The following is an 8,562-nucleotide window of genomic DNA, read 5'->3' as shown; positions in this document are numbered from 1 at the left end:
AAGGAAAAGCTAATATGGGAGCAAAGGAATTTCGTAAGAGATCTTCGGGAAAGGCCTTTCAACAGTTATCGAAGAAATTTAGAGATGGTTTAGGCCGATCTAGAGACATTTCGGGCTTTTCTAGACGAGATCGTGATCGACCCCCTGTGGGTACACGAGTCACTTCGGTGGCCAGTGTTGGAAATGATCGTCGAGACAAGACGGAGTGCCAGTATTCTGGTAAATGGCATTCGGGAAGTTGTAGATTCCATGACCGCTCCTGTTATAAGTGCGGATCAACTGACCACTTTATCAAGGATTGCCCGAGACCGCGAGCAGAATGTAAATCGAATGGGAAACCGAAAGTGCTACTCTCGCCGAGGTAGACCATCTAAGAATGCGGGAAATCCTAGTGGCGGTCAGAGAGGATCTAGAGACGCTACAACCAGATCTGAGGCTCGTGCTCCTGCCAGAGCTTATGCTATACGTGCATGCGAGGATGCTTCTTCGCCCGATGTTATTACCGGTACATTCACTCTCTTTGATACCAATGTGATTGCATTGATTGACCCTGGTTCTACTCATTCTTATATATGTGAGACTTTAGCATCCAGTAAGACTTTACCTGTTGAGTCTACTGAGTTCGTTATTAGAGTGGCGAATCCCTTGGGCCATTGTGTGCTTGTTGATAAAGTGTGTAAGAAATGTCCCCTAGTAATCCGAGGTTCCTGTTTTCCGGCCGATTTGATGCTTTTACCGTTTGATGAATTTGATGTTATCCTTGGTATGGATTGGTTAACCGTACATGATGCAATTGTAAATTGCAAAAGAAAAACCATTGATTTGAGGTGTGTAAATAACGAGATAATCCGAGTTGAGTCTACTGACTTGAATGGGTTGCCAGCTGTAATATCATCGATGTTGGCTCAGAAATATGTAAGAAAGGGGTGTGAAGCATACCTTGTGTATGTACTTGATGACAAAGAGTTAGAAAAGAAGCTGAATCAGGCCGATGGTTTATGAATATCTGGATGTTTTCACGAAGAATTACTGGGGTTTACCACTGTTCGGAGGTAGAGTTTGGTATTGAGCTTGTACAGGGACTACACCGATTTCGATAGCTCCGTATCGTATGGCACCAACGGAATTAAAGGAATTGAAAGCTCAGTTGCAAGAGTTGACGGATAGAGGTTTCGCTCGACCAAGTTTCTTACCTTGGGGTGCACCAGTATTGTTTGTGAAAAAGAAGGACGGAACCATGAGGTTGTGCATTGATTATCGTCAGCTGAATAAAGTAACTATAAAGAATAAATATCCATTACCACGCATTGATGATCTGTTTGATCAACTAAAAGGAGCCTCAGTGTTTTCAAAGATAGATTTGAGATCGGGTTATTATCAGTTGCGAATTCGAGATTCGGATATACCCAAAACTGCTTTTAGAACGAGATACGGTCACTACGAGTTCTTAGTGATGCCGTTTGGGCTCACTAATGCCCCCGCGGTATTTATGGATTTGATGAATCAGATCTTCAGACTGTTTTTGGATCGGTTTGTAGTTGTGTTTATTGATGATATTTTGGTCTATTCGAGAAATGAAACGATCATGCTGAACACCTGGGATTAGTGTTGCAAATTTTACGAGATAAGCAGTTATATGCTAAGTTCAGTAAGTGTGAGTTCTGGTTAAGAGAGGTTAGCTTCTTGGGACATGTGGTATCTGCATCGGGTATTCGAGTTGATCCGAGCAAAATTTCAGCCATACTTAACTGGAAGCCACCGAGAAATATTACTGAAGTTCGGAGCTTTTTGGGACTTGCCGGTTACTACAGACGGTTCATAAAGGGTTTCTCAATGATAGCCACACCAATAACGAAACTACTTCAGAAAGATGTTAAGTTCGAATGGACAGAAAAGTGCCAGAAAAGTTTCGATCAACTGAAAACTTATTTGACTGAAACTCCAGTACTAGTGCAGCCCGAATCAGGCAAGGAGTTTGTCATTTACAGTGATGCATCCTTACTTGAGTTGGGTTGTGTATTGATGCAAGACGGTCGAGTTGTGGCCTATGCGTCGAGGCAATTGAAGCCACATGAGAAAAATTATCCAACCCATGATCTCGAATTAGCTGCCATCGTATTCGCTTTGAAAATATGGCGACATTACCTATTTGGCGAGAAGTGCCATGTATTTTCAGATCACAAAAGTCTCAAATATTTGATGACTCAAAGAGACTTCAATCTGCGACAAAGACGTTGGCTTGGGTTGTTAAAAGATTATGAGCTTGTCATTGACTATCACCCGGGAAAGGCTAATGTTGTTGCGGATGCTTTAAGTCGTAAATCACCGTTTGCTTTACTGACGATGAATGTACACTTATGCATTCTATCCGACAATGTGTTAGTAGTGAATTAAAGGCCAAACCATTGTTGATTCATCAAATTCGTGAAGCTCGAGAAAGTCGATGATGAATTGGTTGCAAAACGGCTGAATGTGTTTGAATATGGAATTAGAGTTTCAAATTGATGATGACAATTGTTTGAGGTTCAGAAGTCGTTTGTGTGTTCCAAGAAATTCGAACTTATTTCGATGATTCGAGCGAAGCTCATTGTAGCTGAATGTCAATTCACTCGGGAGTACGAAAATGTACAACGATCTCGAGGCGTCGGTTTTGGTGGCATGGTATGAAGCGAGACATTTCGAATTTGTTTGAAGTGTTTAATATGTCAACAAGTGAAAGCGGAACATCAAGTGCCTCTGGTGTTTACTTGGTGATCATGATACGAATGGAAATGGGGTCGAGTCACGATGGATTTTGTATCCGGGTTGCCGGTGTTGGCAAGTAAGAAAGATGCGATTTGGGTTGTTCTTGATAGACCGACTAAGTCGGCTCACTATATCCCCGTCGTCACGGATTTTTCATTGGATAAACTAGCTGAATTGTATGTTTCTCAGATTGTGAGATTACACGGGGTACCTATTTCTATTGTTTCGGATAGAGATCCGAGGTTCACCTCGCGATTTTGGAAGAAATTGCAAGAAGCCTTGGGTACCAAGTTGCATTTTAGCACCGGTTTTCATCCACGGTGATGGTCAATCCGGCGGATAATGGATACTCGAGGATATGTTGAGATGTTGCATCCTTGAGTTTAGTGGTTCATGGGAGTCTGTATTTACCTTTGATTGAATTCGCTTACAACAATAGTTTTCAATCAAGCATTAAGATGGCACCTTACGAGGCTTTGTACGGTCGTAAATGCCGTACACCGTTATTTTGGACCGAACTTCGGTGAGAGTAAAATTTTGAGTTGATTTGATTAAAGATCTTTGAGCGAAAGTAAAAATAATTAGTGAGAGTCTGAAGGCAGCATGAGATCGTCAGAAATCGTACGCGGATTTAAAAAGAAGAGATATTGAGTATCAGGTGGGAGACAAAGTGTTTCTTAAGGTTTCACCTTGGAAAAAGATACTCAGATTTGGCCATAAGGGCAAACCGGGTCCGAGGTTCATTGGGCCATATGAAATATCTGAACGAGTTGGTCCAGTTGCGTATAGATTGATTTTACCACCTGAACTTGAAAAGATTCACGACGTCTTTCATGTTTCGATGCTTCGACGTTATAGATCTGATCCATCGCACATAATTAATCCATCAGAGGTTGAAATTCAATCCGATATGAGTTATGAAGAAGAACCGATTCGTATCCTAGCTAGCGAAGTGAAAGAGTTGCGAAACAAAAGGGTTCCATTAGTAAAGGTGTTGTGGCTCAAACACGGAATCGAAGAAGCTACTTGGGAAACCGAGAACTCTATGAAGGAACGATACCCAAACCTCTTTACCGGTAAGATTTTCGGGACGAAAATTTCTTAAGTGGGGAGAGTTGTGACAACCTAAATTGACCCTAGTCGGAAAGTGGTTTCGGGACCGCTAAACCGAGTCACCAAGTATTTATGTATAATATTTATTGTCTAAAATATGTGAATATGAGTGTGTGAAAGTTTTCACTTGATTTGGTCAATTGCATGTGAATTTAGTTAATAGGACTTATGTGTGACACTTTGAAATGTGATGGGTTAATCTATAAGGATCTATTAGTGCATGTTATGAAAATAATTGGTTTGCATGTTAAATTTCCACCTATGACAAGTAGTGGCTGGCCATGCTATGGGTTAAAATGTATTATAAACATTTTATGTTAGTGTTTTATGTTAGAAATAATAAAATAAAGAACATGGGTAATAAAATAATAGTGGTTAGTAGGGGAGAAACAAAAAAATTAGCTAGGTTGCTCCTCCATTGCCGTGAATTGAAGGAAGAAGAAGAGGGGAAGTTCGGACAAGGTGGTTCTTTAGATTAAGGTATGTTCAATGTTGCTTTTGGAGGTTTACACATCCTTTGGAGGGTTAGCCTACTTCTATTTATCTCATGGATGAAATTGGGGTTGTTGGAGAGTTAGGATTCGGCTAAGAGGCTTCAAAATTTTAGTTGATGCCTTGATACTACTAGCATGTTAGCTATATGGATGTGTTAAGTTACTTGAAATGTTAGATAAATTTGAACTCCTACCAAATTCTTTAGGCAACCCATGTTAGAAATTTCGGTATTGAGATGTCTAGATCTTTCGGCCATTGTAGCTATGGAGGAATAAAGTTTTTGTTTCTTGTTAAATTGGATGAATCTTGTTGTATGAGTACTTGAATAAACTATGATTAAATGGATGCATAGATTCAAAGTGGGAAGAATTGGCTATTATATTTGATGCTAATGCGAATATGAAGATGATGAACTTGAATAAATAATATTCACTAGCATGATAAGTTATGAAATATTAAGTAGATGATATAATTGATTGGTGAAGTGGCTAATAGGGATTTTAATGAAATTATGCCAAGGCGAATGTATCATGAAGTAAATAAAATGCTAAATGTGCATTATGTGCTTATATGTGTATTCGGCCGGGAAGTTTGATATGAAGCTTTGATAGGTTTGAGAGATGAATGACCGAATGAGCTATAGGTTATGTATGGATGAATTTTATGCATATGTGTGTGTGTGCATTAGTAGTTAATGGCATTCGGCATTGTTTAATTAAAATTAGAAATGAATGCTTGAAAGTTAAATAGGTCGCTCTAATGACCAAATATGCTAAAAGCTAATATATGGACAAATGATACGAATGAATTGGTTTTTGAAATGTATATGGTTTCCGTATGTATGTGTTTGATTGAGAAGTAAATTTGTTTGATCTAGCTCAAGAGCTTAGAGGATCAAAGTTGGATAAGGGAAAGGAAAAAGTGATCGAATAGCCGTTGAAATCGTTCGACAACATCCGAGGTAAGTCTTTGAGAAATGAAATTTAGCTCACGATTTAATAAGGCAATTATTTGTCTATGAGCATAATAATTAACTCGTGACTTGACGATTCTACTTGAATTACATGGTAAAATAAATAAGTAAGGTATTTACTTGTAGCCGAATGGTTATAGAAATCTTGTGGATTAGCGAAAAGGGATTATGTTATTTGTGTGGGATTAATGAATCGATCGATGTATGGCTAGTAAAAATGCTCTAATTGTATTTGAGTATCAGGAATGATATCTAGATGTGATATGATATAAATATATATGCATATACGTGTGAATGCTAATCGGGGTCTAAATCCAAGCTTGGTCTCGAAGGGCTTTTGAGCCAGTGCTAATAACCGAACTTAGTTTGAAGGGCTTTTTAGAGCCGGTGTCATAACCGGACTTAGTTCAAGGGCCTTGAGCGATGAGTCTAATCCGAGCTTGGTCTCGAAGGGCTTTTGAGCGGTGCTAAGAGTCGACTTTATTCGAAGGATGTTGCACCAACATAATATTTGAGGTGAAAACCCGTAAGTGTTCTTCGAGAAATCATATAATACATGCTGGAATAATTTTAATCACATGCGCTACTTACTGTAAGACAACCAGGTAAGTAATTTACCCTTGTTGAGAATGTGAATATGCTTCAATTATGACTTTGAAATTCGATGGGAATGCTTAGCACATTATTTAAATCATCCGAACGTTTATGATCTGATTATGATGTATGAGTTCCGAATATGAGAGTTCAATGTAATAGTTATGAATGTGTGTGCATATGCATGAAATGGACAGGGACATTTGAGATGAGAGCATTCGGTTGTGGATTAGAGTTGGCCGGATAAATTGGTTTCACCTTTGTGATATTAATGATAAAAGTGATATCTCGGTTATGTTTCTATTCGGCCAAGGGATGAACAAATAAACTTGATATTTTTATGCCATTCCTTTAAATGATTTCATTGCTTAAAACTTACTAAGCATCGAAATGCTTATTCTCTGCCTTAATTCTCTGTTTTATTGATTTTGCTCTTCAGCTATCGGACTCGGGATTGTCAAAGTCGAAGTCGTCCACACTATCTATGCCACTTTTTGGTACTCTTTTAGTTCAATTTTGAAAAAACGGCATGTATAGGGCTGACCCTTGTTGTTAATTAAGTACCCTTTTGTAATGTGTATTCGTATAGCCATGCGAAAATGGCTCGTATATTTTGAAGTATAACATTATGATCTTGTGATATGGTTATTATGTGGTATTGAAATGTTTGGTAATGACTAGCCATTGGAATGGCCAATCATGGTCCTATTGGTGCTACGTACGTCATGGCTAATCGGGATTACCCTTGATAATAATGTATGTCAATTTGCTAGTTGATTCATGGAAAACTATGAAATAGGTGAAATCGCCTTAAAATAGATCTTGACAGCAGCAGTGATGTGAGTTTGAAAATCACTAAAATAGTATAAATGTAATTAAATAATGAATAAATTATGTAAACGAACCTTGATGAGTCTATTTTAATATGGAAGAAGCAAAACGACCATATGAGCCGTATTTTTTGAGATGTTTAAGTTTTCGTGAAACAGGGCCAGAACGATTACTGGATCCCCTGTTCTGACTTTGAAAATTTACCATAAATTAACCAGAGACAATTAGAAGTCATGCTTCATATTTATAGATTTCTTTTTGAGTCTAGTTTCATTAGAAACAAACGGAATAAGTATTGAAGCTCTGTACAGAGAGATAACTAAGTCGTAATGCATGAAGATCAGAGTAGTCGAACCCTGAAACAGGAGATACTTTAACTAATAAACTCTACTAATTGGCTAGACAAAAAATTCTAGAAAAAAATTTGTAGATGGATATATAAGTCTAGTTTCAGGGAAAATTTACGGAATCAGTTTTCGAGTTTTGGAACTTGAGATATGATTTTTAAGGTGACAGTGACGCAGTTAACCAGCTTGTCTGGAAATTTTAATATGAACTGTGTAAGTAAATGAATTAAGTCCGTTAGCACCTCGTGTTCGACTCCGGCAACGGTCTCGAGTACGGGGTATTACAATTTTATTGGTATCAGAGCCACGGTTTAGTCGATTCTAGGACTACCGTACTACGTTCGGGTCTAGCTGTACATGCCATTGTGTGTTCATTTGATAGTGTGGCGATTTCTGACAGTTAAAAATGTGTTTATTTATAGTAATGGATCCCGATCCCAACCGAGCGGTAGCTGATGATCTTGAGTGTGTAGCGCCTGCTCCCGCACAAGGGACAGCGCCGGTGGACTCTCAACCTATTGCTAGTAACCAGAATGACGAAGCTAGACAGGCTTTTTATAGCGTGATGAATGATTGGTTCAACCAATACATTCGAACTAATACTACTGCTCCACAACCTCCATTCCCGACTAATACAACCCCGCACCTACAATACCTCCGAATCGACCAAATAAGGTCAAATAAGCCCCAGTTAGCGGGATCCGAAAACACGGGCTCTTGAATTTAAAGCTACGGACGGCGATGATGCCGAACAAGCTGAATTTTGGTTGGACAACACTATTCGAATTTTCGATAAACTATCTTGCACACCGATGAATGCCTAAAGTGTACTATCTCCTTGCTACGTGATTCTACCTACTATTGGTGGAATCGTTGATTTCTGTTATGCCCAGAGAGCAAGTAACACAGGAGTTTTCCAAACCGAGTTTGAAAAAAGTATATCGATCGAGATTCATTGATCAAAAGCGGAAGGAATTTCTTGAACTTAAACAAGGTTCCATGTCGGTTCTCGATTCGAGCGAAAGTTTGTAAGGCTTAGCCGATGCAGCTCGAGAATGTATTTCTTGAAGTCGATGTGTAAACGTTTGAGGATGGACTGAACGATGATATAAAGGCGTATGTTGGCATTTTAGAAATCCGAGAATTTGTGGTACTTGTCGAACGAGCTTGCAAAGCCAAGAGCTCGATGAAGGAGAAAGGAAAAGCTAATATGGGAGCAAAGGAGTTTCAGTAAGAGATCTTAGGAAATCCCTTTCAGCAGATTATCGAAGAAATTTAGAGATGGTTTAGGCCGATCTAGAGACACTTCGGCTTTTCTAGACGAGATCGTGATCGACCCCCTGTGGGTACACGAGTCACTTCGGTGGCCAGTGTTGGAAATGATCGTCGAGACAGGACGGAGTGCCAGTATTGTGGTAAATGGCATTTGAGAAGTTGTTGATTCCATGACCGCTCCTGTTATAA

This window comes from Gossypium arboreum, chromosome 1 (assembly GCF_025698485.1).
Source record: "Gossypium arboreum isolate Shixiya-1 chromosome 1, ASM2569848v2, whole genome shotgun sequence".
Classification (NCBI taxonomy): Eukaryota; Viridiplantae; Streptophyta; class Magnoliopsida; order Malvales; family Malvaceae; genus Gossypium; species Gossypium arboreum.
Note: the sequence above shows the minus strand (reverse complement) of the source record.